Genomic DNA, 24,145 nt, shown 5'->3' with positions numbered 1-24,145 from the left:
TTTGGTGTACGATTATTGGGCTTTAATGTATCTAACAGGTTGTGGGCCCTTAATGTGTAGACTCATTATGGGCTTCTATTTCAGTGATGAGTTGAAATAGGAAGCCCACTAGGGTAACCTAGGGTTTCTCTATAAATACGGCTGGTCCCCAGGTCACACGTAACATTCTTGTCATTCCTGATATCCCGTCGTCAGAGTGAGCCAGAGAGAACTGAAGGGACTCTCAGAGAAATACGTGTTGATCTGGAAGACCAACCGTCATGGATTCATCAGGTACGCTTCCGCTATTGTTTTATGCTTTCTTAATTATTCAACATGATTCGGTCTTGGAATTAGGTGATGGTTTTCACCCGTGATATTCGGATCTAACAATTGGTATCAGAGCCAATCATGTTTGAATTATTTAAGAAACCTTGTTGCTGGAATATACGGTTGGTTTATCACATTCATAAATAATTTTGGGAATCCTGCGTATAAGGCTATAAGCACAAACACAATTCGGCTGGATTCATTCACGTGAGTCATCATGAGCATTTTTGAATGATGGTCTGTTCATGCTTTTGTTCAATGTATTTTTTTTTTTTTTTGGATTTATAAGAAAGTGATATCATAATCCTTTTTTTTTTCTCTTGTACACGTTTAGGAATTTATATTTGCTTATCGAATCTGGTTGTTTTATATTCATCTGCTTGTCTAATGAATATCTTTTGTCTTATTCGTAAGATTTAGTTTCAGTTTCTATTGAATATATATACATCAGACTCATTGATTCATCAGTTTTGCAATCGTTTGTTATATGCTATGTATCCATTATCGTATTATGGATTCATCGGTCAGTGACGGCCGTACGTTCAAAAGTGTAGCTGCTTGCTTACCCTAATTTTTTTTTTTAATGCCTCATGGGCCTTTGATTTTTTTAAGTTGTGGGTTTAGTCCACATTAAAAAAATAAAAAAAAAAACAATTAAATTAAATTCAAATATTGGTATTATTTAGTATATATGTATTTTAAAATAAATTAATTGAAGCAACATGTCACCAAAGTGGCCTCTCTTGTGGAAATTTATTTATTTTAAAATATAAAAGGTTTTGTACTTGTAATTATTGTGAATATTTATCGGCCCAAAGGAAGGTAAATGTTTAACTTGATTGCATGTATGTTTGCGCTAATAAATACGTGATGATTCTTCGGTTTTACATGTGAATATTAGATCGGCCCAAAGGAAGATCTATTATTTGATATGTTCATTATTATCAGTATTTGATTAGTGCACCAAGATATCACTTACAAGTCATTATTCTTGTCCAAAGACATAATATTGATGGAGTGCACGGTATCTTGAGATGGGTTTTACCATATTTGAATTTGAATTTTGAGTTTCGGTTTGAGCTTGTTTGTTTATTTGTTTATTGTTCTTTGTATCAGTTACGACTCCTGGAAATATTTATGCCAACATCAATTCAATTCCTTTGTTGAATGGCTCCAACTTCAAATCATGGAAGGAGAACTTGTTGATTGTTCTCGGGGTCATGGATCTTGACCTGGCGATACGAACCGAAGCTCCCCCGGCACTTACGGACAAGAGTACCTCTGATGAGAAGAGGGAGATGGAAAAGTGGGAGAGATCGAATCGCATGTGCATGATGATCATGAAGAAGGCCATTCCAGAAGCATTCAGGGGCACAATGTCCGATAGTATCAAAACTGCTATGGCGTTCCTTGCTGATATTGAGAAAAGGTTTGTCAAGAACGAAAAGTCTGAAATTGGTACGCTCTTGACAAGTCTGATTTCAATGAAGTATAAGGGTAAAGGCAATATCAGGGAGTACATACTAGAAATGTCTCATCTTGCTTCAAAGCTGAAAGCACTTAAGCTTGAACTCTCTGAGGACTTGCTAGTGCATCTAGTTCTGATATCTCTTCCAACACAATTTAGCCAGTTTAAGGTGAGCTACAATTGTCAGAAAGAGACTTGGTCTCTTAATGAGCTCATCTCATATTGTGTTCAGGAAGAGGAAAGGTTACAGCAAGATAAGACAGAAAGTGCTCACCTAGCCTCGACCTCTAAGAGCAGGGACAAGGGAAAGAAAAGAAAGAAGGATAAGGAAGCTGCGAATACAGCACCTCAGAAGAAACATCAAAAGCAACCAGATAACCCTGAGGAAACTGGTTGTTTCTTCTGTCGAGCTGAAGGGCATGTAAAGAAGCATTGTCCTAATTATCACGCTTGGCGTGCTAAGAAAGGTATGCTTCTTAATTTGGTTTGTTCTGAGGTTAATTTAGCTTCGGTACCTAAGGACACCTGGTGGATGGATTCTGGTGCAACCACTCACATCAGTGTGTCTATGCAGGGTTGCCTCCATTGCCGAAAGCCAAATGATGCTGAAAGATACATCTATGTGGGCGATGGCAAGAAGGTTGAAGTTGAAGCAATTGGAAAATTTAGATTATTGTTAAAGACTGGATTTTATTTGGATCTTGATGAAACTTTTGTGGTACCGTCTTTTAGACGGAACTTGATTTCTGTTTCTTGTTTGGACAAATGTGGTTATTCTTGTTCATTTGAGAATGGAAAATTTAGTTTGTTTCACAGTTCAAATATGGTTGGTTCCGGTTCTTTATCAGGATACGATAATCTATATTCCGTTGAGATAAATGCTTCATTTAATGAATCCTTGCATTTAAGTACTCGAGGTGTAAAGAGAAAATTAACTAGCGAGAATTCGGGCGCGTTGTGGCACAAACGATTAGGTCACATCTCTCAAAGGAGAATAGAGAGACTTGTGTCATGCGAAATTCTAAATCCCTTATATTTCACGGATTTCAACATCTGTGTAAATTGCATAAAAGGAAAACAAACCAATAAAAGGAGATTTGAAGCCAACAGGACTTTGGACGTCTTAGAACTTATTCATACAGACATTTGTGGACCTTTTCCAACATCTGCTTGGAATGGTCAGCAGTATTTTATAACGTTCATAGACGATTTTTCAAGATATGGCTACATATATCTCATTCATGAAAAGTCACAGTCACTAGACGTGTTCAAGAAGTTCAAAGCTGAAGTTGAAAATCAACTCAGTAAAAGAATTAAAATCGTCAGATCTGATCGTGGTGGTGAGTACTACGGTAGATATGACGGTTCAGGTGAACAACGTCCAGGACCGTTTGCTAAATTCCTAGAGGAATGCGGTATCGTCCCACAGTACACTATGCCGGGTTCGCCCACTATGAACGGTGTTGCTGAAAGACGAAACAGAACGCTTAAAGACATGGTAAGAAGTATGATTTGTCATTCTACTTTACCTGAATCGCTCTGGGGAGAAGCATTAAAGACTGCAGCATATATCCTTAACAGGGTTCCAACTAAGGCAGCGAGCAAAACACCTTACGAACTTTGGACGGGCAAAAAGCCTAGTCTAAAACATATGCACGTTTGGGGATGTCCAGCTGAGGCAAGGCCTTATAAGCCTAATGAAAAGAAACTGGACTCAAAGACTGTGAGCTGCTATTTTGTTGGATACGCTGAGAGATCCCGGGGGTACAAGTTTTATGATCCCACAATTAGGTCAATTTTCGAGACAGGAAATGCTCAATTCTTTGAGGATGTCGAGTTTGCAGGGGGAGATACGGTAAGAAAATTTGTCTTGGAAGAGGAATATGTTAATATTCCCATAGGTGGTATTGACAATGATCATGACTTAACTCCTGACATTGTTCAAGACCCAATTCAAGACAATATTAGAGAGCCCCTTGCTCAACAAATTGTTCCAGAAGAACAAACTCTACCACCTCAAGAACATATGCCATTAAGAAGATCCACCAGAGAAAGAAGAAGTGCAATACCAGATGATTATGTTGTATTTCTTCAAGAACATGAGGATGACATTGGAGTGAACGAAGATGATCCTATCAACTTCCTTCAAGCCATGAAAAGTTCTGATTCTCAAATGTGGATCGATGCCATGAATGAAGAGATGAAATCTATGAAGGATAATGACGTTTGGGACCTTGTACCATTACCAGAAGGTGCGAAACCCATTGGTTGCAAATGGATATTTAAGACCAAAAGGGATTCGAAAGGTGATGTGGAAAGGTACAAAGCTCGTCTTGTTGCAAAAGGTTTCACACAAAAAGAAGGCATCGACTATAAAGAGACTTTCTCTCCGGTTTCCACGAAAGACTCTTTTAGAATTATAATGGCATTAGTGGCGCATTTTGATCTTGAGTTACATCAGATGGATGTGAAGACTGCGTTCCTTAATGGTGACATCGAGGAAACAATCTATATGGTGCAACCAGAAAATTATGTGTCCAAAGACGCAAATGATTTGGTCTGCAAACTTAAAAAATCCATCTATGGACTCAAACAAGCATCTCGACAATGGTATTTCAAATTTCACCAAGTGATTATTTCGTTCGGTTTTGAAATGAATTTGGTGGATGAATGTATATACCATAAGTTCTGTGGGAGTAAGTGTATTTTTCTGGTTTTATATGTTGATGACATTTTGCTTGTCAGCAACGATATAGGCTTATTGCACGAAACCAAGAGATTTCTAGCTAAGAATTTTGAGATGAAAGATCTTGGTGACGCCTCTTTTGTATTAGGAATCCAGATATCTCGAGATCGCTCTCGGGGGATTCTTGGATTATCACAAAAGAGCTATATCGAAAAGGTTCTAAAAAGATATGGCATGCAGGAATGTAAACCAGGTGATACTCCTGTGGCTAAGGGAGACAAATTCAGTCTCAATCAGTGCCCTAAGAATGATTTTGAAGAAAAGGAAATGCAGACGATTCTCTACGCTTCGGCAGTAGGAAGTCTAATGTATGCTCAGGTTTGTACGCGTCCGGATATTGCGTACATTACAGGGATGTTAGGCAGATATTTAAGCAACCCAGGGATGGACCATTGGAAAGCAGCTAAACGGGTCCTGCGGTACTTACAAAGAACAAAAGACTACATGCTCACATATCGGAGGTCAGATCAGATCGAGATCATCGGGTATACTGACTCTGATTTTGCTGGATGCCAAGACAGTATGAAATCTACATCAGGCTATATTTATTTGTTGGCTGGAGGTGCTATCTCCTGGAAGAGTGCTAAACAGTCTCTTATAGCATCTTCTACCATGGCAGCAGAATTTGTAGCTTGTTATGAGGCGTCCAATCATGGGATATGGTTGCGGAATTTTGTCACTGGGCTGCGCATAATAGATGGTGTTGATAGACCACTCAAGTTATATTGTGACAACAAATCCGCTGTACTATACTCCAACAACAACAGGAGCTCCACGAAGTCGAAACACATCGACATCAAGTTCCTGGTTGTGAAAGAAAGAATTCAGAGTAGACAATTGTCTATCGAGCACATCGGAACAAACTCCATGATTGCGGATCCGCTTACTAAGGGACTACCACCCAAAGTGTTTCACGAGCACACTGCTCATATGGGTGTTATTTCAGCTCAGGATATTCAGTTCTAGTGGGAGTTTGTTGTTTTGCTATTTTTAGTGCTTTTATGTTATAGACATATTTGGTTTATTTATGATTATTGAGGTTTTCTGCAGAAATTAAGTTTTGGTTTATTTAGACTCTGTTTTTCTAGTATATGGTTTGATCTCACTAAGGTTTAAGGAGGACCAAATGGAAATAGACATGTTGAGGTCACATAACATGAAATTTCCATACTACACATCCACTTCATGATCCATGTCGTTCAGTTGTATCGATATACGTGACCATTGATGGGTATAACTACGATAGATGTAGCGAATGCCGCTTTGATCCTATGTTGATATGGTTGATGGACCGGATTGGTTATGAGATACATTTTGGTAATGACAGTAAAGTTGAGCTCTTTCGGTTATTTTTGCGATACATAATTATAAGGTTAAACATATAGACCAAGTGGGAGATTGTTGGATCTTTGATCCAATATGTTGGATCTTTAATCCAACGTTGGGCTTATATGTTAAATAATTATGTATTGTAAACTGTTAATAAAGATGGCCCGTTAAAAGTGATCTAATTTGGTGTACGGTTATTGGGCTTTAATGTATCTAACAGGTTGTGGGCCTTTAATGTGTAGACTCATTATGGGCTTCTATTTCAGTGATGGGTTGAAATAGGAAGCCCACTAGGGTAACCTAGGGTTTCTCTATAAATACGGCTGGTCCCCAGGTCACACGTAACATTCTTGTCATTCCTGATATCCCGTCGTCAGAGTGAGCCAGAGAGAACTGAAGGGACTCTCAGAGAAATACGTGTTGATCTGGAAGACCAACCGTCATGGATTCATCAGGTACGCTTCCGCTATTGTTTTATGCTTTCTTAATTATTCAACATGATTCGGTCGTGGAATTAGGTGATGGTTTTCACCCGTGATATTCGGATCTAACAAGGGAAGTGCTTTTCATGCTCATTTGCTTCGTCGGGAATTTTCAGCCGATGTAGTTCACAGGACCGTTTTGATCGATATGTATGCGAGATGTGGGAAGATCAAGTATGCAGAGTCTATCTTCAGCGAAAGCTTGGTTTGCCGAGATATCATTCTGTGGAACTCGATGATAACGGCCTATGGGATTCACGGTCACGGCGAGCGAGCCATCGCTGTCTACAGAGAAATGATCGAGGAAGGGATTAAGCCAAACGAAGTGTCGTTTCTTTCTCTGATAGCCGCTTGTAGTCACTCAGGGCTCGTGGAAGAGGGAATCAAGCTCTTCCAAATCATGGAAAGCGACCCTAATATCAGGCTCAGCGAGAAGCACTACGCGAGCATCGTGGATCTCTTGAGCCGGGCCGGCCGTTTCGAGGAAGCCGAGTCGTTGGTGAAACGAATGCCGTTCGAAGCCGGAAGTTCCGTCCTTGAGGCTCTTCTGAACGGCTGTCGGACCCACAAGAACGTCGCTTTGGGTGTGAAAACAGCTGATAGGCTGCTCTGTCTAGATTCTGCAAATCCCGGGGTTTATGTCGTTTTATCGAACATCTACGCTCAGGCAAAGAAATGGGACGCCGTGAACAACGTTCGAAATCTCATGAGGACGAGCGGGCTGAAGAAAACGCCCGGATATAGCTCCATCGAGGTCGAAAATCTCGTCCACACCTTTTTCGCGGGGGACGATTCACATCCCAACTGGGCAGAGATTCATCAGTATCTAGAGAACTTGAGGCTGGAAGTAGAGGCATGTGGTTACGTTCCAGATACGAGTGTTGTTCTTCGAGACGTGGATGAGCCAATGAAGATCAAGTTGGTGTGGGGTCACAGTGAGAGATTGGCCATCGCGTTTGGGCTTTTGAGCACTCCGACGGGGACTCCAATCAGGATCACGAAGAACCTTCGTGTCTGCGTGGATTGTCACAACGTTACCAAGTTCATCTCGAAGATAGTTCAGAGAGACCTTATTGTGAGGGACGTAAATCGTTTTCATCACTTTTCCAACGAGAAATGCTCTTGTAACGATTATTGGTGAGAAGGGTCTGCTCAGAAAGGGCATACGGCGTTAAAGTTGTGGAGATAGAAAACAGACATTCTCATAAGTGTTTCGTTGATGCCACGAGACTTCGGGTACAAGCATAACAAAAACCACTATGAGGAGGTCCCAGAACTTCCTGTTCAACAGCATTCAGGGTTATAAGTACAAAGTCTACATCCACTATCTCAAAGGTTATTTCTCTTCACTTGTGCTCAACTGTTTATTTATCTCGTCCACTTGTGTTCAACATGGTGTTGGGGCTCCTGAGATTCTGAAAGAAATTATTTTTTTACTTGACGCATTCAAACATGATATCAAAACTACATTGTAATCGGCTTTTCTTGCCAGTTTGTCCCTAGTATTAAAGCGTCTAAGATTGTAAAAAGTGCTCTCACAACAGTGATTTTTCAGAATGTGAGAAGTTGAAAAATCTATATTCCGGACAAAGGGACGAGAGCAGGACGCCTCTGAGGGAGCTATCTCTCTGCACTGTGGCTTTAAATTCCTCAAACGAAGCTTTTCTGTCACTTTTGGCACCCATGAGGTCAAACGTCTCATTCCTCGTTCCTTGGCTGCCTCATGTTTCTGGGAAGGAACTATTCAGGTAAGGCCTGCAACACAAATTTTTTGCGTAAATTTTTTTGGGAAGGAACTTTGTTGAGGACCCGCATTTTCTTGAAATAAAGCCTGAGGTTTTGGATCTCATTCTGTGAATGGAAGGTCAAGCAGGGATTTGAGCTTTTTGGTCCTGAGAAAATGGAGCTTTTAGATTGCATGTACTCTGCTTCCATGTCTGCCCTACACCCGAGAGGTGCTTTCGTGTTAGAATGGTATGCTCACAAACTCGAGAAGCTTGAACAAAGGGTTCTTCAAGCGCAGACCAAAATGTCTATATTGAATAGGCAACTCAAATATATTGTAATATGTCAAAAGATTGATAGATTCACATTTAAAAGGCAACTCAAATATTGAATTAGGGACACATTTTTAGCATAAATAATATATTGTGATGATTTTACACAGAACTGTATATTTTATCCTATAAATAATGTTACCGACGCGCACTTGAGACCTCATCCAAATACTACTGAAAGTGTAGAAACTACGGGTGTCGATAGAAAAAGTACATAAAAGTCAATATGCAAACCTTGTCTAAAGACGATTCAAATAAGCTTTTCAGTAATCATAACAAATGTTTAATGTGATGTCAAATTCCATGTTAGGGTTGAGATTAGATATCAACAAAGATCAAACAAGCCCGCTGTAGATATCTATGAATCCAAAGAATTGATCAAAACCAATTATTTATGAATAAAGAGATCTAGAGGGTGCATCATCATCATATTAGGCCATGGTTTCCTTGTTGAGGAGTGGAAGTTGAAGGGAAGACAAAAGGGTCTCCAAATGGATTAGTGGAGCCTAAATGCAGTTGGTGATATTGTTGTTGATCATGATGATGAGGTGTCATCATCCCCATTTCTTGATATTGATATTGATATTGATGCGCCGCCATCTGGACGTTGGGCGGGGGAGCCACGCCGTTGGACATCACAAACGGGTCCCGTTGGTCGAAAGGGTTTTGAATGCTCGCCGCCCCATGGCCGTACCCCGCGTTCTGCATCTGTAACTGCCTTCTCGCTCCTTCGTCCTCGTACAAGCTGTCTAGTAGTAGCTTGTTAAAACCGCCCCCCTAATCAGATAAATAAATAAGTTAAGGAAATTCGAGTGTGTAAAATTTTGGACATGCTTTTATGATGTAAAGAGCGCTAACAAGACATGTAAGATCGTTGTCAATTAATTTCACATGTTACCTCATTATAATTAACTAGTTAATATTTGAACGACCCAAGTATGTGAGTGTGTTGATGTTGATCAGTACTTAATTTGGTATCTAGATTCGGATCAAGCTCAAACAATCAAGCACTAATTTAAAAAAGAGAAATAAATTTCATTTTTGCCTTCTGAACTATAGCACATGTAACAATTTATATCTTACATTTTTTTTTCTTACAATCGTTCCCCTCGAATTTTACAAATGTTTTAGTTTTTTGCTCCTTCTATCTATTTTTTTTAATAGAGTTAGACACGTGTCAGCATATAAATGAGTTTGAAATATAATTTAACAATATACCCTTAATATATGTTATTAATAGCTTTTTTTTTTATTATTCAAAATACTAATATTAATATATATTGATAAAAATTCAAAACATCCACTCTATCTCTTTTGAACATACAAAGAAAAAAAATTGTACATAAAAAAAAAAAAATCAACGCCCTAACACTTCGAATTAATGACCCCATTTTTTTGATTCTTTTTTGTTAATTATCTTTAAAAAATTATAATGTTCTCCTGTTTGTGTTTAAAAAAAATAATGAGAGAGTAGTTTATGTTAAATATTTATTTTTAATATTAAAAGTGATTAAAAATGAAAAATATGATTTAAATATTTATTTTTAATATTATAATGATAAAAAAAATGAAAATTCGATTTTGACCTTGAGTTATGTTAAATATTTGATGGAAGACTTGTTTTGAACAAACAAAAAAGTTCGAGGAAAACGGCTCATAAGAAAAAAACAAAGTATGATAGAGGTTGTTAAAGGTGCTATAGTTTAAGGGGCAAATATGAAATTTATCTTTCAACTTAAGATGAAAGAGCTCAAAGAACGACCATGTTGATTAAAATGTTAGAAATTCAACACCAAATAGTTTACCATTCGCGTAGTGATATGTAAAATAAAAATTATATTTAGATTCTTTTAATTCATAGGATTTTACCAGAAAATCAATTGGCAATGAGAAATGATTCATAGAATTTATTTATTAACCTAAAATTTAAGCGTATAGATGCAAAATAGCCATTTAAAACTAGATAATTTGCAAATAATCCATATTTTAAGAGTAAAATAGTCAAATATGTAAATGAAAATAACAAAAGTTGTAATTTTTTTATTTATTTTTTATTTTATAAAATAGCTAAAGTTTGACACTGTCAATCATTTTTTTTATACATGTATAGATCAAAATTTTAAAAATTTGCAATTAGTCTGTGTTAATAATTTCTCTCTCTCTCTCTCTCTCTCTCTCTCTCTCTCTCTCTCTCTCTATATATATATATATATATATATATATAATTATTAACACAGACTACTTGCAAATTTTTAAAATTTTGATCGTTTTACTAATTTTTCAAAAGTATTGATTATTTTTTATAAATTCACTCATCTCAGTTGACTGTTTATACTAATTTCTAAATAGAGTAAGCTAAGCAATTGGCTTAGCCAAATAAAAATGATAATGATGATAATACCAATTGGCTATCAAGCACAGTGCTAGTATTGTTGCTTGGCGTGGTGACCAACGCTAATTCCCAACCCGAAGACCCGAGAAGATCATTTAAACCCGGAGTTGTGGATTGCGGATTAGTCCCTGCATAAGCAATCATTTTGAAGAGGGCATGAGAGATCAGAGTTATCAGAGATATAATTTTATTCGCTTTAAGATACAATACACTATGATATATTAGTCCCTACCAGGTGGGATTATAGCCAGTGCCAAAGCATTGTTTTCTTCTAGTTCTGCGACTTTTGGATCGATTACTTCTTGCAGACCCTGAACCAGGAAAAAAAAAACATTGGATGTACAGTATATGTGACAGTAACGTGTAATAACTTCGCACGCATATATATTGTATTTTTCATTATTTTGCTAGTATTCACATAATTATTTATTTACAATCTCTTAGAAAAATATAATCAGAATTTTATTCAGATAAAATTAGTCAGTTCAGTTTTTACTATTTTAATTATGTGCATAAATCTAACTTGTTTAAACCAGGGATTTAAAAACAACGCGAAATGCCAACTATTTTCTGGAAAATTTTGTTTTATATATTTCCCACCCAACATCTAATAAATAAAAATGTAATCACATTTCGGTCAAAAATTCAATTTTTTTCTTTAAAAAAGTAACAAAAATTTTCCATAAATCAACAATTTTAAAAAAATTAAGTCGAAATTGATAAATTTTGAAAAGTTTGGTGAATTTCAAATTAGCTTTTTTTTTTCAATTCCTCTAAATTTCATTCTACATTTATTTTGGCAACCGATATTTTCGTAAATATTGAATCCAATCACCGAAAGTTTAATCCCCAACTTAATCATAAACGGTTTATGGTTTTGCGATCGAAGGAAACTTACTAGCAAGTCCGAGTCCTCGAGGGATATCAAGGGCAGAGCCGGAGTCTCTTCTTTGGGCTCTTCATCATTTGCTTGTGTGTTGACAACCGGCGTGTTTTCCTCCTCAACTTGCTCTACTTTCCCTTCGCTTTGCTCGGTCTCATCCAACTTCTGAGACTGGTTATCCGAATCAGCCTCTTTGTACTCCTATTTTGTAATCATCCAAATTAAAGAGGAATAATTATTATTATTTTTAAATAGACCTACACAGTTTTAGTTGCTTTACTATAGATATGAATTTAAGAAAAATAATAGCTTCAATTTATTCGTACCAGACGACTATTAACCGAACCCGATTGAGGCGCTTCTCGGATATATTACTACATAGTTGATAGAAAAGATGGAGGCGGCTGATTAAATATGAGTTACTAAATCAGTAAATAAAATAAATAAATTTTTAGTGATAGACTCTTCACATTGCTCCTTCTTTGCATTAATATTTTGAAAACGCATAGAAATTTGAACCTGTCTTAATGTTGGAAACTGAAAATTTCTAGCAAGCTCTAAACCCTTGCAATACTCGTAAAATTTGACAAGATTTTCAGCCTGAAAGAAGATATTATTATAAGTAATTGATGGTTAACATGATAAAATTATGACTAGATTAGGGAGATTTGTTCTTAACCTGTTGACCAGCTCTTCTGTAAATATCAAGAGCCTTGACCGCGTCATGTCTTGTCATATCAAAGAACTGATGGTCAACAAGGATATACAACATGAAATTAACGAATTAGAAAAAGGATATACAACATGAAATTAACGAATTAGAATAACTATCCTTGGAGAAATCATAATGAAAAAAGTTCAAAGCTTTACCATGTCTACTAGATTTATAATACCATCATTAATGGCACAGTAAATTTTGAAGCTTTCTTTCAGTACCTGAATAGAAAAATAAAGGAATTATAACTGTACGTTTGAACTTTGAAGAATAGTGTAACGTATCTGAAATTGTAACGCGCCAATTACATTTGATCCATCGTTCCTATTTTGGCAGCTTACTTATTTATTTATTTATTTATTTTAAGTTTGGTATTCTAAAACTAAAGGATGACTCGAAAGTAGTTATTGTGTTAAAATAGTTGGTCAACAATCATATTTGGACTACGATTAACATCACATAATTACATTATATTCGATCTGTTTGGTTTGTTTATCACTTGCATGGTCGCCATAAATTTCATTAGCATCAAGTCTACCAAATTTTAAGGTACTCGAAGGGGACGGAGATTTAGCTAGTGCTAAAAGTCTACTTTCGGATACTGACCACTAGTAGTTAGAAGAAAGAGAAGAAGATGTCAATAACCAGAGACGGAGTCAGGAATCTAAACTAGGGCTTTGATGCAAACAAAAGTTTATGGGGACTGATTTGTAAGTTTAGGGCGTTGGAGTTCCATATCTAAGCTTATACAATTCCATGAAAATAGGAGTTGCCATTATAATTCACGCTCCTAAATATTTTTGACCAAAATTCAACTTTTCTCGAGGCCATCTATAATTAATTATTTGTATATTTTATTGAAATTAAAAGTAATGGCAATTTCAATTATTTAGCAAATATTCAACCTTAAATAATATAAACATATCATTTTTTTTTCTCTCTATATGTCGCCTAAGATTGTCTTTGTGTGGGCTCTCTCATCATCAAACAATATGAATGAGATGATTGGAACGTTACAAGGCGTATCTCTTCGAGGAGAGGATGTGATTGTGTATATCTACGGGTCTTATATTCATGAAGGGAAAAAAGAGGTTTGGTTCAGCCTCTACAGAAAAATATTATCCCGGCTAAGTCGTTACATCTAACTTGTTTAAAGATCTCTTATCCTCTTTATGAAATATAAAGGGACAACTTGGTATTAGTCAGATGGCATCACACCATTTTTTGTTTTATTTCAACAATGAAATTGTTCATCAACAAAGGGTTAGAAGAACAAACAATGACATTTCGAATGGAGATAGCGATGACAACAGCTTTTACGATATGAAGATGGGGCTACAAATCCATGGCCTCTGATATTTTCTATGACTAAACTAATAGCCACTTATCGGAGTAAATAACTCGTGTATGTGATTGAAGTGGAGGAGTGTGATGATCATGGTCGGTATATTAGTCGCATCGTGCGAATCCACATTTTGTTTCGATGTTCGAGGTCCATTGAAAATAGGGACTAAAATCCATAAGCCTATACATGAGGATTTGCGCTAGGTTGACATCAAATACGAAAAAATAACTACCACTAATTTGCTTTACAAGCAGTTAACTCACTCAATTAAGGATTGCTTAGAGATAGCTAAGTGTTCCAATAAAAATACCGTCGAAATCCCGTCAGGCCTTTTCCTTTATGGGTCTAACTTTCAAAACTAGAGAGGGTCGCGTGCACCTTGCCATTAGCCCCATTCTAAGATGCATGGTAGTTATGTGAAGCATCAGAAGACAGTGAAGGTCGCGAAGAATAGCTCAAACGGCAGCGATGGTCATACGACGAGTCACAACGACGCACTTAGTCCCATAGAGACAAAGTTGACATGCCGTCCTCAAATCCGAGATTCCCAAAGAAGAATATGCAACCAATTGAACTAGGTACAAGAAATCTGATGAAAAAACTAAGACTTGAACTATAAATCCCCGTCACTGAAAATCAACTCTCTTGGACTCAGATTTCAAAATTGAGTCCTAATGGATTTAGGTTGGGTCCTGAGCTATTCCAGCCTGCATTAATTGACAATCTCCCTTTCCTCTATGAGTCCTAGCCCGACCAAGACGAACAAGGTGGAGCCGAGATCTCCCCTGATCAAAATGTTCCCCATTATTATCTTATTAACCGATTTCAAAATAATTAACCCTCGTCTATACTTCCTTCAAGATTGGCCTCTGGCTATACTTCCTTGGAGATTGGTTCCACCTCTTTTTGGGCTAAAAAACATAATGGATCTTGGAAGAAAGAATGCCCAAGGAAACATAATACCAAGTTTCAAGACCATGGAGGATAGTTCTATGGGCTAAAAAAGAAAGGAGGTTGTGAGTTCATCATATATCCAATGGTCAAAAGGTGAGGCATGCACAATCGGATCGTCGGTAGCTAACTCTCAGCCCTGCCAAGTCTAATGAATTGCTTAAGCTAGAATGCCCTGAAATTGGGTAACCCTAACGCATTTCTAAAACTAGAGAGACCTAAAGTCTTTTCCCGAGTCTCATGTCTCAAGCATGACTCGACTTCACGGTAGGTATAACCTCTATATGCACGTGAAGTGGGCTCATGCATTTTCGATTGATAGCGAGGGGATAAGCGGCAGGTTCATTGCACTTGTCTTTCAAATTGATTGTGTTTAAGCTAAATTTTAGCCAACAATGCCTATTTTAAATAGCAATTTTTATGAAGAAGTATACATGGTTCTTCCTTTGGGTTATAATCCTTCAAATGGTGATCAACTGATTTGCTATTTACATTAGTCCATCTAAGGTCTTAAGCAATGTTAGCACCAATTTTATGCCGAGTTTTCTCATGTATTGATCATTTCTGAATTTACACAAATTAAATTATATTATTAGTTGTTCACTAATAGATTTAGTTATGAATATATTACTCTTCTCATCTTTGTGGATGAAATAATTATCATCGATCCCTAAAGTTCATGCCAATGTCAGCAATGTTTTCATTCTCAATTCAAATTCAAGAACATTGGTAGCTTGAGGTATTTTTTTTTATCTTGAGTTAGCTCGCATTCCAATTGGATCTCATTTTCACAATACCATTATACGTACACTTTCTCAAAGATATGGGATATCTCGCTTGCAAATCTACCATGCTTCATATAGATCTTCATTTGAGACTTGATAGTGAGATCATCGATCTTCTTATTCAGATGCTTATACATTGACAATTGGTTAGGTGACTCCTCTAACTTTGTCTTGATAGAAATTACGTTGTCGGTTCATCAACTAAGCCAATTTATTTATCGTCCTTGAGAAACTCATCTTTATGCAACTTATCACTTGCTTCACTATCTAAAGAGTAGGCCCATTCAATGATTGTTTTTCCCCCTCATCTTAGTAATATATGTTCTACCATGAGCATTCTTGGACACCAGTCTTGATTTTCGGTAAAGTGCTTGCATCTTTATTTGAGACTCTCTTATATCTTGGAAATGGAGGTTGCATAGTACTATATCTCGTTCATATTGATAAGAGCGATTCATTCTCACTTATCAATGTTTTTCAAGAGTGAATTTGAGACTTGTTCTTGAGGTTTTTTTTATGTTATTTCATAGTTTTTAGTGTATGTTTCAGTTTTTCGGGTCAAAGAAAGAATTTAGAGCTTCATGAAACTAAAGAGGGCATACTGGAGCTAAATAGGGACGTTTTGGACTTCACGGGACATCAGAAAAGTGAACTTGCACTTATGAATTCTTTTCAAGAGTGAATCGAGACATGTTCTTGAGGTTTTTGATGTTATTTCGTAGTTTTTAGTGAATATTTCATGTTTTTGGGTCAAAGAGAGCATTTTGAGTTTCATGGAACTAAAGAGGGCATTTGGGAGATAAACGAAGACATTTTGGACTTCACATAACACCGAAAAAGCTATTTCGGAACACTTCCTGCCGCGCCTAGCCTTGGCGCACTATGCTCAGGGTCCAGACGTATCCCCGCGGACCACATGTTCAAGCCGCGCGCTGAAGAAAATACAAGGAGCTTCCCGCAGATAGTCCAAAATTTGGGTTAACGCGGCCCGACAAATAAGTGGCGCGGCGCACCTGTTTGCATAATCCTATTGTTTCCTCCACTTTTTTGGGTATTTTAATCCAAGGGTATAGATTGCTCTGAAAACACCTATATACTTTAGGTTTATGTTCATGTAGACTTAGACTTCATTTTAGAGAAAGAAAAAAAAAAAACCTAGAGCTAAGGAGATCTTACAGAGAGAAGAAGCCATTGAAGAAGATTGAAGCTTTTGGGGAGAAGAAGAAGAATAGGAAGGAGAAGAGCTTGTGACACTCTCACCAATAAAATTCCTTATAAACATCAACCCTTAGTTTGATCTTTTATCCCTTACTCTCTTTGAACTCTAGTTTGTTTACCATTTTCATTCCTTATTTGAATCTTAATTAGTTTATTTGAGATAACTTTACACTAGAACAAATAGAGGCATCCGGTGCGACGATTGTCGCACCAAATGCCTCAAAAGCCACACCTAATAGTTTATTAGGTGCGACTTTAGGTGCGACATTGTCGCACCTAAAAGTCTGTCGTTAAAGGTATGAGGTGCGACATGTCGCACATGTTGAGATTATCTGGTGCGACATGTCGCACCGGAAGGTATTCGCTGCGACAGTGTCGCACCGAAAAGTAAATTCCACAGTGAAAAATATTCGGAGGGATTTAAAATCCGCTTAAAATTTTTGAAACCTTTAGGTGCGACAAAGTCGCACCGAAAAGTATTAGGTGTGATTTGTCGCACCGGATATCACTTAAATTTAGCGAAAATTTTAGTTTTCCGGAATGGTTTCTAGTGCGACATGTCGCACCTAATACCTGCTTAGATGCGACTTCTAGGTGTGACAAGTCGCACCTAATATCCTTCCGCACCAGAAAACTTAATTTGTAGTCGTGTTAGTTGATCTTGATTGAACTTTGTGATTTGTTGAATTTGATTTGAGTGTGTATTATTGTTTGAATGAATGTCTCTCCTTTGTGTCTATACTTGTGCTGATTTCGATATTGATTTGTTTGATTATAACCATGAATAGCTTAACACTTAGGAGGGGTGCAATGTAGTTGAGTGATTTGATTCAGCTAGTAGATTATGCTAGAATTGTGATTAAATGTGGTTTATTATGTGGTTTTCAAGAGAATTTAGGTGATTAATATCATTGATTGGCTTAGCTAACTAGGTAGTGAACCTCTAAACCTGTGTAGACACCGAAATGTGGTAACTGAGTGCGCTCAGCCATTTTTTCACCTTCTTACCTAGATCTATAAAAAGGCTAGGGATTTTGTGTAGTTTTTTTAGTTCTCATAGCAAATGCAATTGTTTGTTTTAATAAGATCCAAGCCGAGATGTATAAGTTCATCAAACAATTAGGCCTGTTACTACTTGAGAGAGATTAATAGGTATTCAAGAGGGAATTAGACTGAGTTTGCTTAAACAATAACCATCATTAGAATCTTTGTGATTGACATCCACTGTCCATCTTGAGGATGATGTATTGACTTATACGTAAATGTATACAAAGTTATTGTTATTTTAGCTTACTCTCCAAATTTAATGTTTGTTAGTTTTGATATACATCAAGACTGAAATTACACGCTTATTGCAAACCACACTTAACAGTAGCATTTCGCATAAATTCTGGAGCTTGTCGAAAATACCATGGTTCTAGCCCGGCTAGAGGTGCAATCTGATTAAATCCCAATCAAATTTAATATATTCTTCAATATATAAATAATAGAGTTGAAAAAGGAATTTTTTTTTTTGATTATTTGATGATAGTAGTATTTTTTTTTCCCAAAAAACAGTGTAAAATGTATAGTTATGTAATTATGCAGCTACTAAGTCGAACCTAGTAGCTTATTAGCAATTATGAGGTCCAGAGAAAGTTAGATTTCCGTTGTAAGAACTTATATGAAAATTCATCTACAACTATTTTCATTGTTAGCTAGGTTGAGATAAAATTATAAAGGTGAAGTTTAAAAATCCCAACAAGATTTAAAAAACCATCGGTAAAGCAGATGTTCATATGTTAATGGTGAGATGACAGCAAGTTATGTATCCTCCACTTTGGCTGGAAAATTTGTTAATTAGAACTAGTTGTCTCAAAAAAATTTGACTGAGGTCAACGATTCCTTGACTCATGTACAATTGTCTATTATATAAATAACTAACATGTAACAATTTGATAAACTTAGTACAAGTTTTCCCCTTTATTTTCTCCGTATGTGGGTTGAGTAAAGATACGTTGTACATTTTTTAAGGAGAGTCATGTGTTAAGCTGTGGAGTCTAATTTATCGACAAGACTATGCAAATCTTACGAGAAAAATTGTATTTTAAGGTTGTTAGTTGAGGGTATTTAGAAAATTCCAGGCTGGTATATATTAGCTTTAGTTTATTTATTTATTTATATTATATGTGCTAATGTTCTTTGTAGAGCACAAGAGAAATTGTAAGCATGACTCCCAATTTAAGTTATTAGTGATATATGTACCTAATAAAGTGGACGTACATTTTTCATTGAGAGTGAACCACTATAAATCTGTAAGTTATTTTATTCTTTATTATCTTTTATTAAATTAAATATGAGGCTCAATCTTAGCCTCTCACATAGCGCATGCCCTTGTACTTCTCGCCCCCGACATTGCCGAAGCCTCTCCTCTAGTGGATCATGTCTCCAATCATCTCGGTGATCCAGCTTATCTCCTCTAGTGTCTCATCGACAACGAAATTAGGTCTCATTGTTGACAATATCCGCTACTCGCAACTTTGTTTTCCTCTTGAATTTTTTTTTATTATCCCCGGGAAAATAACAATCCAGCCCACCTCTTGGCTAAATATGCAGTCAATTTTAATTCTCGTGTTACTTGGAGGTTTGAAGCTTCTCCCTTTTTAGTTGTCTCTTTATTTAATATCACCAGGCTTTTCATCATATATATATATATATATATATATATATATATATATATATATACTAGTCTAAAACACGTGCTTCGCACGTGGTATTTGTAGTTGTAATAAGTAAATAATTAAAATATGTATGATTTAATTTATCAAGTTTTTCTTCAAAGCATAGAAATGAATATTAAGATATCAAATATTTCAACCATACATAATACTTAGGGAGTTTACCTAAATTCATGAATCAGAAACAGAATGTCAAAAAAACGAGCATTGTGAGCCTATTTGTAAAATCATATTAAAATCCCAAATGCATTTTGAAAATGAGTAGATGAATAAAATAATAATGAGTTGTCATGATAAATGAGTATCTTACCTAAAAAAATACTATGGAATAAATTTTAGATAACAAAACCTGAAAATACACAATTTTAGAAATGCAAACAAATAAAGAGCAGAGGAGAGATCACTACATTATGTATCCATGATGATATCACTGAACAAATGATTGGTAATAGATGGGTTGTTATATCACCAAGAATGACAGACACATGAAACATTGTAAACTAAGCATATGCAAGGCAATCAGTGATCATTCTGGAAATACAAAAGTCCACTTATTGCTGAAGTGTATATACATCAATCAGAAGATGAGAAGGATATGTTAACCAGATATAATATTACTGACTTGCGAAAACTTGCTGTGATTTGTTGTCAATCTGCAATATAATTGATTTGCTGCTTAAAGAGCCATCTCTCTGTAAATCAATGTTTATGGGAGCTCGGATAGCACCATTCTCCCCAGTTGGCTGCACAAATTGATGACATAACTTAGAATCAAGGTAACAAATCTATGAGGGTCAATCAAATACATTATATAAGCAACCTTATGAACCAAACTTACCAAAACAGGATGCCCGATCAAACTGTTCAGCACTGCAGATTTACCAGCACCCTAAACACACAAAACGCCACAAACAACAGCATGAGAGAACATTTAGACAGTTCAAGCAATAACACAAATTAAAACGTTTACTCCTATAAACTTCCTCTTTAAATATCTTCAATATAGTGCCACTGCCACATCAAATAACTAATCAAACTCTAGGAGATAAGAAACCAAAAAATGTGAGAAATGATACTGCATACGATCTCAATTCTGTTTCAAATTACAGTGGCTCAATAGATTTTTTAAAAATCTTGTCAGAGGTCATCGTTGATCATGCCAATACGCTTTTCCTCACAATTTGAAACGTAACATTCTGTAAACAAAACACCTAAAACACTAAAAAAAAAGACAGTACCTTTAAACTTAAGTGCAATCTCCCACGAAATTGCAACGCCAAAACTAGTGTACAAAGTCGTCGAAACCGAGTATATCTTCTCTTTAGTCTCTTCTTCACTACAAAGAGAAAAAAACCCCCACAGATTTCACTCAATTAACAAAAACTCCAACCAAAAAATATTAATAAAAATCAGCACTATTGTATCAAGATAAATATGAGCTTAATAATAATAAAATAAGTTGGAGAAGTCCTTCGCATATAGGTGTTCATATTAGATAAGAAAAAAAAATGCTTGAATGACTAATTTCAATTAGACAATTACAATTGTAGTCTAATTATTCAAATATTAAATATATAGTCTAATTCATGTCTAAATCCCTACCAAAAAAAAAAAAAAAACTTACAGATTTCACAGAATTAACAAAAACACCAACAAAAAATAAATAAACTTCAAAAATTACAGTACCTTCTGAGAACGTGGGCGACAGTGGAGACATAAGCTTGGACCATCTCGTCCTTGGAGACCCTGTTTCCCGCGGGAAACCCCATGATAACGAGCCATCAAAATAGCTCTGTCAAGTTAAAAAAAATGAGAATTAAAAAAAATATGTTGATATACCTCATCAGGCAGCAAAAAACAAGACCTTTTTTTTGCATAACTCAACGGTATCACGCTGTTTCTCTTCGGCAAGAACCTACACAAGACTCTAGAATATTACTTGAATGATCTAGTGAGAGACTACATGCACCCTAAAAAATTATAGCTTCAACAATGAATCCCTAGCTAACCTGGTCAGTTGGGTTTCAACAACTTATAACACCAAAGCCCTGACATTGATCCCCATCGATTGGGTCGCATGAAGTTGCTTCTTTAGTTCAATGGCTTCACACCCCAACCCGATGCTTCATCCGGACAGAAAGGTACCTGAAACATTAAGAACAAACTTACCATGTTCAATCGACTGAACAATTATTAATGTATACATATATGCATAAGCACAGAGATTTAACATACCAGAGTGCCACCGTGAAGGGTAATGGAAGCAAAGTATGAAGGGTCCCGAGGAATGGGACATAGAATTCTATCGTTCTCTTAACGGACTATTACAGGAATAGAAGGCAAGATTTCTCTTCAATCCCCCAGCCAGGAGTTCGAGATCCCGGTGGTTGGTTCGACACATAGAGCCATGGGTGATGTGGAGTGTCTATCACAGGTATTTCAAAGGCTTACTATTTTCCTTAAGCTTTCACGCTCTGATCTCATGGTGAAATCATTCACGGTCTCGGACAACATTCATAATGATCAAGTTCGTTTACTTGCTAAATATGTTTTAGGTTATATGATGCTTCTTACTTTTGTATCTTTTGCCATTGTGTTTATAATATTCAATAAGGTATCTGTGGTAAGTTTGTGGGTGAGGATCAGTCGTGAAGGGCGATAGAGGCAAAGTAGAGGAGGTAGAGCTGCCAAAGAAAAATCTCATAAAAAATCATAGTCTTTCAGGTTCTGTGTCGAGATTCTGGCTTTACCTGTATTTGAGGGTTTTGAGCTCGCCATGGTGTGTTGTGGCTATCGTCAACAGAGATCCGGACTCGGCAAAAAATTCGAGAAGTGACATTCCTAATGCCGCTCCTTCCACTGGATTCGTACCAGCCCCAACCTAAAATTGTTTTAAAATTTGACGGCACGAATGAAAATATTCCAATACATCCAAAATTTTTAATTTCTTCATCATCCAAAAAAAAAGACGGTACGTTTCATCAACAATACCTCGTCTAAGAGCACCAATGACTGACTGGTCGATTGTGATTGAATGTCCTGCAATATATATATTGTAATTTGTATGGATATTATACTTGAATTAATATACTTGTTTCCAAAAGAGAATAAAAAATTATTGGTGTTGAATCAGAGAACAAGATTTTACTGACGCTAATTTGTTTCAAGTGTCCCGAGAAGGTTGACAGAGATTGAGTCAAGGACAGTTCGTCACCGATGTCCGCAAACACAAAATCAAACCAAGGGAGTTGTACTGATTCAAAAGCTAAAACATGAAGCCCTGAAATAAATAAATAAATAAATAAATACACACACACACACACACACACACACACACACACACACACACACATTATTGTATCTTATCATCAAGATCCTCGAAAGAAAGAAGAAAAAAAAAGGAAACATAAATACCTGATCTTGCCATCAGAGCAGCCAAGCCTAAAGTTTTCAAGCAGATAGTTTTACCGCCAGTGTTCGTCCCAGTTATAACCAAAACTCGAGTTTTGTTTTCTACAAAGAAATCTACAGGAACGGGGCGAGCTTGTTCGAGAGCAAAAACCTTATAACAAGGAACAAATATACATAAATTTACACAACGCAGAGCACAAATTAGTATGTTATATATACATATCATACCACAGAAGCGTTCTTTTTATCCTTCTTTGCCTGCCTTATCTTTTGCCTGTGCTGTTGAAGTAGCAACGGGTGATAAGCTTTCGGCATATACACCAACCACTTTCTCTTACTATCTACTTTTGAATTCTGGACTTTTGAATCCTCATTTCCCGATGGTTGAAATATACAAGGACATGATCCTCCTCCGTATGAGATGCCAAAAGTCGCCCGGGAATTTACCTAAAACTTGAAAGAAATATAAAAAAAAATAATAATATCAAAGTACTTGAATGGTGGGATCACTTACCACATCCAGTTCGATGACGATGTTCATCAGCATTTCGATGTCATCGAGATCGTTTTGCATCTGAGAGTGAAGCAACATAATTGAAATAGAGTAGTGACACGATTGTAATTTCAAGAAAAGAGAAAAAAGAAGCGTAATAGAGAGACCTTTGAGGCAAGCATTGAAAGTGCTTCAGCCTCGGCTTTAGCCATAGACTCTCTGGCTCGTTGCAAGTCGTTATTTATGGAAACTACAGAGAGCATCTCTACAACACTTCCACCGCTTGAACCAATACATTAATATGTTAGGATTATCTCTCAGCTCAAAATAACAAAAATGAAAATACTTTGAAGAAGAAGAAGATACAATAATGACCTCTTCTTACTAATCATGCTCAGGGACATTTCTTAAGACAACCTAATTCAAGGTCTGATTTTAAGTTGAAGAGAAGATTTTTAGTGACCTGGGGCAAAGGCAGAGCTGTTTCTTGTAAAAGCATTTATCTTACAGAATAATTTTACCTGGTTTCCCTTACACTCGTGAAGTCCCAAAAGAGCTAACACAATGTCGACTGAATTGGTACATATTTCAAAGAATTAACAAAAACACCAACAAAAAAAATAAAAATTCAAAAATTACAGTACCTTCCGAGAACGTGGGCGACAGTGGAGACATAAGCTTAGACCATCTCGTCCTTGGAGACCCTGTTTCCCGCGGGAAACCCCATTATAACGAGCCAGTGCTCGAAATAGCAGACTCGATCATGACATTCCCGTCCTCAAAAAATACTCCGGGCTCACCCATATTGGCGGAACCGAGCATTCCTCTTCTCCCTCATCCTCCG

At 36.6% G+C, this 24,145-nt stretch overlaps 2 long non-coding RNA genes and 2 pseudogenes across 3 annotated transcripts; 1 reads left to right on the top strand and 3 right to left on the bottom strand.

Annotated features, from left to right (window-relative positions):
* Positions 1–6,482: 6,482 nt before the first annotated feature.
* On the top strand, positions 6,483–7,475 carry LOC149378732 (pentatricopeptide repeat-containing protein At4g33990 pseudogene; annotated as a pseudogene).
* A 1,333-nt stretch (positions 7,476–8,808) lies between these two features.
* Positions 8,809–13,783, bottom strand: LOC149378731 (putative clathrin assembly protein At5g57200; annotated as a pseudogene). Its single transcript, XR_016294165.1, has 9 exons — positions 13,751–13,783; positions 12,537–12,602; positions 12,346–12,411; positions 12,186–12,266; positions 11,993–12,070; positions 11,682–11,867; positions 11,016–11,094; positions 10,793–10,911; positions 8,809–9,168 (listed from the first exon to the last, which is right to left on the bottom strand). The product of XR_016294165.1 is annotated as a putative clathrin assembly protein At5g57200 (transcript).
* Positions 13,784–19,885: 6,102 nt separating this feature from the next.
* On the bottom strand, positions 19,886–22,954 carry LOC149378729 (uncharacterized). The gene is made up of 5 exons (XR_016294077.1): positions 22,812–22,954; positions 22,389–22,677; positions 22,148–22,278; positions 20,236–20,286; positions 19,886–20,140 (listed from the first exon to the last, which is right to left on the bottom strand). It is a non-coding gene; the product is annotated as an uncharacterized LOC149378729 (long non-coding RNA).
* On the bottom strand, positions 21,252–22,137 carry LOC149378730 (uncharacterized). The gene is made up of 3 exons (XR_016294078.1): positions 21,633–22,137; positions 21,407–21,542; positions 21,252–21,312 (listed from the first exon to the last, which is right to left on the bottom strand). It is a non-coding gene; the product is annotated as an uncharacterized LOC149378730 (long non-coding RNA).
* Positions 22,955–24,145: the final 1,191 nt, after the last annotated feature.

The sequence above is a fragment of the Urtica dioica genome, chromosome 12 (genome assembly GCF_054948205.1).
Source record: "Urtica dioica subsp. dioica isolate 48M chromosome 12, U.dioica_male_clone48M_v1_H2, whole genome shotgun sequence".
Taxonomy (NCBI): Eukaryota; Viridiplantae; Streptophyta; class Magnoliopsida; order Rosales; family Urticaceae; genus Urtica; species Urtica dioica.
Note: the sequence above shows the minus strand (reverse complement) of the source record. Positions and strands in the feature narration are given on the sequence as shown.